This window comes from Vigna radiata, unplaced genomic scaffold, assembly GCF_000741045.1.
Source record: "Vigna radiata var. radiata cultivar VC1973A unplaced genomic scaffold, Vradiata_ver6 scaffold_95, whole genome shotgun sequence".
Lineage (NCBI taxonomy): Eukaryota > Viridiplantae > Streptophyta > Magnoliopsida > Fabales > Fabaceae > Vigna > Vigna radiata.
The window spans coordinates 927,685-938,228 of NW_014543114.1; positions in this window are offsets into that span (position 1 = coordinate 927,685).

A 10,544-nucleotide genomic window follows, 5' to 3' on the forward strand; every position below is an offset into this window, starting at 1 on the left:
AAAAAGAGAGTTTGCTTGAACTTTGAATGATGATTTAAACTCTTTTAACTCAAGGATTTTGTATTCCAGAAAAACCAATTTTCTTGATAGCCCAGCCACAATATAAGCCTTGGAAAAAGTCCTTNTGATGACATGTGCATGTGAAGATTTTGATTGTTTTAGATGAATGACAATATTGTTTTATGTGACATGTGAACAGTAGAGAGTAGAGTGACCTCCTAAACACCTTGAGTGATTGAGTGAAACACTTGCTTGGTGAGGATTGTTAAATCCATGTTTACATCCATGTTTAGTTGATTGATCATTCATGAACAAAACATCTGTTGAAAAAAAAAAGATTGACTATGTGAACTAAGTTGGATTGAAAGGATGCATGCATCTTTGTAGGAATCCACTGAAATTTGAATTGTATGATAACTTGTCATGAGAAAAAGGAGTTTTGAAAAGTGTGAATTATTTGATGAAAAGGTGAAAAGCCAAGTTTTGTCTTGTTTGCTTGAGGACAAGCAAAGTTCTAAGTTTGGGGTTGTGATAATGGTCTGAAAACCGTTATTTTCATGCCTAAATTTGATAGTAAAACACACCCTTTATGGCTTAGAATGAGCTTTAAATCAAGTAAAACACTTAGTTGAATCAAAAGTTGGTTTTAGAGATATTATGCTTGTTTTGCATTGTTTTGCATGGTTTTTAGATGAATTAAAGATGGAAGTGAAGTAAGGTGGACTAAGACCCATGAAAGAAGGAGAAAAATGATGAAAAAAAGGGTCAAGCAAGCCGCTGAGCGCTCAGAGCGATTAGAGGGAAACCGCTCAGCAGCGAAACTAACCGCTGAGCGGTCAAAGCGGCACAAGGCAAACCGCTGAACGGTGAATTTAGGCGCTTGGGCGGTTGTCTGATTTTTAGCTAGATTCTGTAAATCTATCTGTAATCTATCTGTTATCTTTTTGGGCTTATATATAGCCTCAGTGCGAATTAAAAGAGGATTCTTTTGGCAGAGAGAAACGTACAGAGCTATTCCAAACCTTGGAGGAGGTTCCTTGGATGCTTAGGCTCCATTCAACCAAGTTTAGGGTTATTTCTTCCACTCTTTCATTATTTTCATCTAGTTTCGCCATGATTATAGTGAACTAAACCCTTTGTTGTTGGGGAACAATGTAATCTTTTGAAACTCTCATATATTCAAATTATTGTTTATTTCATATGCTTGTCATATACTTATTCATCAATTGTTGGCTTCTCATTTGTGGTGAAAGCTTTTATTGTTTAACTCATTCCGTAAAAGATGTTTGTCTTTATNGATATGGGGACGTACGGTAATGTCATGAACTGGTGGGAAATTCTTTGATTATGCCAATATCGCCTAGGGATAGGGGTAGGANGGTCAATTGTATTTGCTTTCGATCACATTGCATTATTGGTTACTAGGGAAGGCTAGGGATAGCAAGTCGGTAATTAATAATAGGCTCTTTTCACCAAGGGAGTGGGTTAAGGGTAAATAAGAAAGTGTGCATGGAAATTGGATAAATAAGTGAAGTAAATAAGAAGAGTAGATATATGAGAGTGGATAAGATGAAATTGTAAACCCCAACAGCACAATTCATCGATAGTTTCACAAAACCAATTGTATCAGCTGCATTGCATGTTTATTTTTGTTCTTTGCATATAACCACCAAATTTATTCCTTTCTCAAGTCTTATGCGATTAGTTTACATGAAATATTAGGCCTTGGAGTCTTTTGGGAAGAACGATATTGGGTTTACCAATTATATTACTTGATAACGATCTGGTACACTTGTCAGGGACTTAACACTTGATGATGCTTGTTATTGAAAGATGATTGAGATTGCCATATGCTGATATGCAGGTGGAGTGTTCAATAGCTATGTGAACAGATGCATGATGACTTTATGATTGTGAGTATAATGCTAAGCAGGGTATTTGTCTAAGATGGTTGGAATAGTTATTGATCTTATGAGTGAGGTTTTGAGCTCTAGAGTTCTTATTGATATATTTGCTATCTACTTGAAAGCATGAATGATATTGCCTGAGTTTTTGTGATTGATTAAGTTGCATGTATGTGTCATATNATCAAGGCCGTTCTTAAATAAGCCCTTTCTTAGCCAAAGAAAAATTTCATCCCACATGAAAAAGAACACTATATTTTCTACCCTTTTTGAACCTAAGCCTTAAACAGGATGTGAAAACCTTGCTTTGAAAATCTTTACCTTGAGTTAAGTTGAGAATTATTTTGTAATATTGATAAAGGTTCAAGTTTGGGGTTGTTGGGAAAGTTCAAAAAGAAAGAGCTAGGGATTGAGCTAATGTGTTGAATGCAAAAGCATGAAAAAGATAGAAAAGATAACATGAAAAGAAAAGCTCAATGTGAAGAAAAGGGAAAGTTGGGAATGAGTAAGGTTGGTAAAGAGAGAGTTTGTGCTTGAACTTTGAATGTTTGAATGACTCTCTTAACTCAAGGATTTTGTGATATAGAAAAACCAATTTTTCTTGTTAGCTCAACCAANTTATAAGCCTTGCAAAAGTCCTTGTGATGACATGTGTATGTGATGATGTTTGATTGGGGCAAATAGATGGAAATCTTGTTTTATGTAACATGTGGATAGTAGAGGGAAGGAGTGACCTTTTGNAAACACTTGAATGATTAAGTGAAACACTTTGTCTGGTGAGGACTAATTCCATGAATCTGTGATTATATTTGTGCTTAGCTAATTGATCATTCATGAGAATAGCATCTGTTGAGTCTTATGAGATTGCGAGAACACTATGATGGATTGATAAGAAGCATATGTGCATCTTGATTAAATTCTATTGATGAGTTGATTTGAGTGATGACTTGTCTTGAAATATTGGTTTGGAACAGGTTGAACCATTGTGATGATTTGTGGAAGACTAAGTTGCATTTTGTTTGCTTCAGGACAAGCAAAGTTCTCAGTTTGCGGTTGTGATAATGGTTCAAAAACCGTTATTTTCATACTTAAAATTGATACTAAATCACACTCTTTATGACTTAGAATTAGCTTGAAATCGTGCAATTTGCTTAAGTTAGAGAATAAGATAGTCAAAGTTGGTTTTCTGGGTTTTATGCTTAGTTTTCCCTTGTTTTGGCAGGATTTATTAGGAGTTGAATGCAGGAAGTCAAGAAGATAAGAGTTAGATGAAAGAAAAGGTGGAAAAGAGAAGAAAATAAGGATCNCAGCTACCGCCAGGCGGTGAAATCAGTGCTGGGCGGTGTCTTCTTTGGAGAATTTGTTGGAAAACAGGTTGGCTTCTTTCTTCACCAAGAGGGGGGGGGGGATGAATTGGTGTTTTTTCAAAAACAAGTTCTTTTCGCAATCTTGTAAACAAAGTATAAAACTTTTTAAACTTTCTTGAAATGCAAGCAATCAGAATATGTATGTAGCGGAAAATACGTAGTTCACTGCGTGAAATATAGAGTCGACTGGAATGTAAAAGATAAGGATAGAAAAATGCAAACACAGGTTTTTATACTGGTTCGGCCAACAATGCCTACATCCAGTGTCCTTCCAAACCAGAAAGCAAATGCACTATAATGATTGCGGTTTTTACAACAAGGAATTTATAGAAGACCTCCATGTCAAAAGTATAAATCTCCTCTCTAACCCAAAACCAAAATATAACTGCAGAACAAAACCAGAATTGCAGCAAGAATCCCCTCTTCTGCAATCTGCAACACCACTTTGAACAATCCTCAAAGTGAACTATCCCCCTGTATCACAACAGGTACAATTCCAACAGTCTTCANATGATGCCAAGCCTTGAATGCAATTCAGCAGTCTTCACAGGATGCCAAGCCTTCACGACCAATGACAAAACAGCTTCTTGTGCAGATATGGATACGAGAATGAGTGCGCAGTATAATCTCGTCTTTCAATCTCGTTCAAGAAAGATCACCACCGTCTTCATGGAGAATTCTTGTAGGTAAGAGAAATTTGAAACAAAAATGAAATTATTAGTTTATTAAAAGTTTACTAAACAGACTTGTGTTTAATCTATTTATAGATTTCTGTTATACAGTCAGATTCTCAATCGAATACGCTACTAATTCAGCCGACTATATTATGACAATTATAACAGTTCAGTCAACTTAGTAGCTCCCAGTCAAAAAATAACAAAACACATTTAATACAGTTGACCAAGACATCAATGCTCTTCAGTGGATTCTCTGGATGACGCTCAAGCGGTAACGCTGAGGGGTGAGATCAAGTGTCGCACCCACTGCCGGGTGGTGTACTATTGGGCCTGGGATAAATTTCGGTTATTTTTTTGAGTTATAAATAGAATTGCACGAACCAGAGAGGCTATCTTTTGGCAGAAAGGACGTAGAAACACATTCTTCTCACCTTGGAGGCGGATTGTGGATGCGGAAGCTCCAATCTATCAATTCTAGGGTTATCTTTTCCATATTTTTCATTCAATTCATCTAGATTNACCGTGATTATGGTGAACTAAACCCTCGTGTTGTTGGGGAAACGATGTAATCCTATTTCAAACTCTCTTATATTGAAATTNGTGCTTTATTCATATACTGTTTTTTATCAATTGTTAGAGAAATTTTCCTCCATTATATTTGCATGCTTTGTTTAAGACATTATTCAATAGCATAATCTTTGATTCTATCTATATGGACACGTATAGTTAGGTCTAGACAAGAGNGATTTCTCTTGATAGCAATATTACCTAGANATAGAGATAGGAGGATCAATTGCCTTGAGCTTTTGTGCGAATTATGTAATGCATGAATAATTGCTAGGGAGACTAGACATAGTAAACTAGTAATTAGGAGTAGACTCTATACACCAAGATATTGGAAATAGGGGAATTTAGAAAGTGGCATTAATATTGATAAAGAAGTCGACTTTAGTAAGAATAGTAGATATATGAGAGTGGATTAGGATGAAACCGTAAACCCCAACAACACCATTCATTCATATATTCTAACTGTCAATTGATCAATCTTTGCGTGCATGTTTCTTTTCCCTTTTGCATTAAANACCCTAATTTTCGTTTCATCAAGTCTTAAGAAATCAATTCACACGAATGTTTAGGCCTAAGAGTCCTTCGGGAAACGATACTCGGACTTACCGTTTTATTATTACTTGATACGATTCAGTACACTTGCGGGATTGTTAACATTTTCTGAATAAGATTTCAAAAGCATACATTTTTATACAAAACCAATTCACCCCCCCTCCTATTGGTGTGAGAAACGAAACACATATTTTTTAACAATTGACACCAGAGCTTGTTTTCAAAAGATATTTGAAAAACAAATCGATTAACTTTTTTTTTGTAATCGATTACTCGATCCTGAAATTGGCTTTTGTTTCTAAGACATTTGATGAAGGTGCATCAACAAATAGACCACCTCTATTTGCTGGTGAAAATTATGCTTTCTGAAAATTAAAATGCAAATTTTTCTAGAAAGAATTCCTTGATACAGGAATACGAATTGTTCAGGATGAAAGCTGGGGAAACCATCTATGATGTGCAAAAGAGGTTCACACCCATTATTAACCATCTGATGGCTCTCGACAAGGAATTTGAGAAAGAAGAGATTAATATCAAAATCTTGAAGAGCTTGAATAGAAGCTGGCAACCTAAGGTAACTACTATATCCAAATCTAAAGATTTGACTAACATGAATATGGCAACCTTGTTTGGCAAGCTTAGGGAACATAAGCTAGAGCTTGGAAGATTGAGAGAAGAAGAAGAAATTGAGCAAAAGCAATCAATTACTCTCAAGGCTACAAGTAAAAGATCCTTCAAGAACGATGAATCTGAGGCTGGGTCAGATGCATAAATGCCAGAAAAAGAAATCATGAACATGATGGCAGAAAGTTTACAAAATTCATGAAGAATAGAAATACTGCAACTAATAATGCAAGTTAGTCAAGAGAAGGAAAGAAGAACTCCAGGAACAACACTGTCACATGCTATGAATGCGGCAAGTATGGTCGTATAAAGTCAGATTGTCCAGAAGTATCCATAGGAAAAGACAAGAAGTAAGCAGAAGAAAGCTTATATCACTTGGGAGAACAATAATGATGATTCATCTAGTGATGATGACCATAGTGTTGAGGAGGAGTCCAATCTGTGTTTAATGACATGATCAATACATTTAGAGGATAGTGATAATGATTTTGAAAGTGAACCAATTGAAGTGAAGTATGACTTGTTGTTGGACGCCTTTCAAGAGTTACACGCTGAAACCATGAAACTTCAATATAAGGTAACTCGATTAAGCTCAGAAAGAAAAGATTAGGAATATCGTATTGATAACCTTGTAAAAGATAATGAGAAGCTTAATCAGGAATTGGAAGCTGCTTTACAATCTGCTAGAACTGTCAAAACTGAAGTTAAGATTATAGAAAAGAAATGTAAAAATTGTCCTGTACATTAAGAGAAAATTGATTACTTGACAAATACTCTAGCAAAATTCACTCTAGGAAGAGATAACCTAGATGTTGTGTTAAGATCTTAGGGTAGAGCAATAAATAAACAAGGCATAAGTTACAAAGAAAAGAGTAATAGAGTGAATTCTAAGAAATTTATTGATCTGAGTAAACCTATTACAAGTGCTTGTTTTTATTGCAATATTATTGGACATACTGTTAGAAACTTTTATTACAGAATTGTTGGATTTCCTAGAGGGAAATACAAGTGGATTCCAAAGGAACAACCTACTATATCTAACCACAAAGGACCTACGTTTGTATGGATACCTACTTCAAAACCTTTCAACTGTTTTGCAGGTAAGTAAGCTGTTGCTGAAGCAATGTGGTGCTCGAGGATGGAATGTAGTGGAATATGTTACAATTTCTTGAGTATCTATGTGGTAACAGAAACAATTATTTTTCATGCATTCATGCATTAAAATTTGTATGTTTATGATTGTTGTGTGCATGTTTGATGAGTGATTATGTGATTAATCTGTTTGAATGAAAAATCGTGTTTCACGATTTTTAATCGATTGAGTTAAGTATGGAATATATTAAGTTTTTTGTGTGTTTCTTTGTTTTATTGTGAAACTCTGTTAAACATGGAATCAGTTTTGGTAGTAATGAAATCGATTAAAATCTCTGATATGGGATTTCTTGTTTTAAATTTTTAAATGGGCTTGATACTAAAGTTTTACAACGCGGCCATTATATGTGTTGTGTTTGAAAAATCTAGTATACATTAAGTGTGTTCTGTCTGCGCAAAGATATGAAACCCTCGTACAGAGAAAGATTGTCTGGAATCAAAACTCAGAATGGCTTCTTCATCAAAATCTTCAAGTGGCAAAGGAAAAGTTGTTGTTGTCGTAATAAGTGCTGATCCTACTAGATGGATCAGTGATGAGGGTATTCGTGAAAGGTTTCTGAGATGGAAGTAGATCAAAACCATTGTTCCTTACAAACCAATTGACTTGTCTCTATTCAAAAGAGAAGGGTGACTGCTATCCAGAACTGGTTGTAGTGTTCTCTAATAAACTCAAGGTAGTCAATGATGACATTCATTCACGGGTGAAAGGCGTGGATATCATAATCGATAATGATGTATGGCTATAGGTCGTTGGACTCAAAGCTGAAGGATGCATGTCTCACTTACCTGACTCTCTGCATAATAGATGGACTACTAAAAGACAAATGTATAAAGACTGCATGAGGTATCTTAGAAGATATAGGAAAGAAAAACGGTGTTTGCACAGGGTTTAAACAGGAGAAGATATAGAGAGGAGAAGACTACATGAGGTATCTTCCAAGTAGCAGCACTCGATCAATAATATATGCAATCATCTTCTCCTCTCTGCATGAGGTATCTTGGAAGATAGAGAGGAGAAGATGATTGCATACATTATTGATCAGGTGCTGCTACTTGGAAGAGATATCTATTATAAATTGAATTTAGAAGATTTGTATCGACTGAATGCAATTCAGTTTAGAATTCCAACAAATTGGGTAGCTGTATTCAGGAAACACATAATCAATATAGGTATAAATGATGAGTATAATGTACCCTATGGTGTGTTTATTAGTAAAATCCTGGCACTCAATCAAGTGGTTCTTACTGGTGAGACAAAAGTTATATGCTACAGAACCAATGAAATCGGAAAGGTAATACTAACAAGTATTGGATTGAAGAAAAGTGCCTTGGGATGGATATTCAGTGATGTTCGGACTCAAACCAGAGATGAGAATGAGATGTATGATTCTGACAAAGATCTGGTTTCCTTTTCTCCGAAATCTGAATTTGAAAGATTTGTGATGAGCAAATTAAAAAGGTCATCTGAGAAAACTGATAAGATGAATCAATAAAGCACGTGGAAAGGAAAATGAATGAAATAATAAAAAATTATGTGGAAAGCTCTACATCAACAAAGGAATCAGATGAGGATGATGAATCTACTAAAGAGGATTCTATGGAAATATCTTATTCAGAATAGGGTTTCAATGTTGTGTTTCTGTTTTAGTGTTTGCTTGTGTCATTTTGTTTATCTTTTGTAGTAAAAGGCATTGTATGCCATATCTCTTGGTCTTCTATGGTTGTAATCGGTTCATATATCAATGAGAATTATATTTCAGTATTAAATCAATCTGAGTGTGATTAAAATTTGTGATTGATAAATTGATCTGGTTGATAAATCGATTAATTTGTGTTTATGTATGAAATTTGATAATTTCATTGTTACATTCTTATTATTGCATATTCATGCTTTCACTGTGACAATTATTGTACTTCATTGTTACTAAATTGCTTGATCCAGAAAAGCCTAAAGGGTTATGAAGGAGTATAGTTTGTTGACTGAGCCAAGATGGAAAATCAACATTACTCTACAACAAAAATTGATTAAGCTGAAATTCTAATTGATTGGTTTTCGTAATTGGTTTTAAAGTGTTTATACCTTTGATATCTAATACTTTGAATCATGACATATTATCTATTACATGGTTACTCAACTTATATCTCTTATATGCTTAATCCGCTGTGAATATCAATCTGAAATTACAAGTGATTAAACTGTTTTATTTGTTTCAACTTGTATCAAACTACTCTGATATGATGTGATTGAAATTACTCTGATACATTGATTGAACATGTTTGGTTGATACATAACTTTGATATATCTGTATTATGCATCTGTGCTTTAATGTTTATATATGCATAATGATAGGGGGAGTTTTGTATGTTATTAAATGGTTCACATGTTACTGGAGAGGGGGAGAAAATAATTAAACATGTGAAAATTACTAACAGGGGGAGCATCAAATTTATTATGTTATACTCATTTATGCATCTCTACTTGTTTTATTATCTATGTTTCAATTACAGTGTACTAAATATGTGTTTTTTGCTAATGCCCAAAGGGGGAGAATATTTGATGTAATTAAACTGTGGTATATGAGATAATTGAACTATGTTTTATTTTGGATTGTACAAACATGATTTTATTAATCATGGTTGTGCATCATAAAAAAAGGGAAAGATTGTTAAGATTGTTGATAGGGGAGCACAGGATTAGTTGAACCCACAATCTCTATGATATCCATTTTTGTGTTTTTGATGATGACAACACATTGTTTAATAAAAATACATGTGTATGTACGGTGTAATATGTGATATATGTTTGGTGTATAAGTGTGATGAAATTCAAATGATAATTGGACGTGTTTCGTTAAAACGTTTCGGTTGCTGGTGTTTTATTTTATACACCGTGAAGGGCCATGTTTTGGGCTTTAATGGTTTGTTTTGCATGGTAAGTGGGGCCACGGGTAAGTAGGTAAAATAGATAGATTTGTAAGGTAGAGAGAAAGGGGTGGCGATATTTAAAGGGGTTTTTTGGGTAAAACTGAGGGGATGCATTAGAGCCGTAAGGCAGGAAAAATTAACCCTAGTTTTCATTATCCACCAAAAAACAATTGTGATAGAAACTCTACCGTGGTGAGAAAACCCTTGCCCTAGGAGTGGTGAATCGAGAAGGAGAGGGAGACAACACATCAACCGTGAGGCATCAAGGCCATTAGCAAAATTGTGAAGAACCATGTAAGGGGAGTTGCCAAGATTTTATTATATGGGTTAGGGATTGAGTGGTGTTTTGGATATAATATTGTTGTTGATTTTGTCATGTGTAGTGTTTGTGTTTTGGTCGAATGTTTTGTGCTATGGTGTAACGCTTCATGTGCGGTATTGGATGTATGTCTCTTTACTTGAACTCTTTGGTTGGCATTGGAAGGAGAGGTGATAGTATATATGTTATACATTTAAAATCAGTTATTTTATGCGTGCTCTGTATGGGGGGTTATTATACAGTGGGTGGTTACTGTGAAAGAAAGTTTTTGTGTGCAAAGGTTACGTGCTTTCAAGAGGAAGGACGGAGTTACGTAAGTTAATTTTAGTATAGTATATATATAAGAAAGTGGAGATTACGTAAAGTTATATATATATATATATATATATATATATATATATATATATATATATATATATATATATATATATATATATATATATATATATATATATAT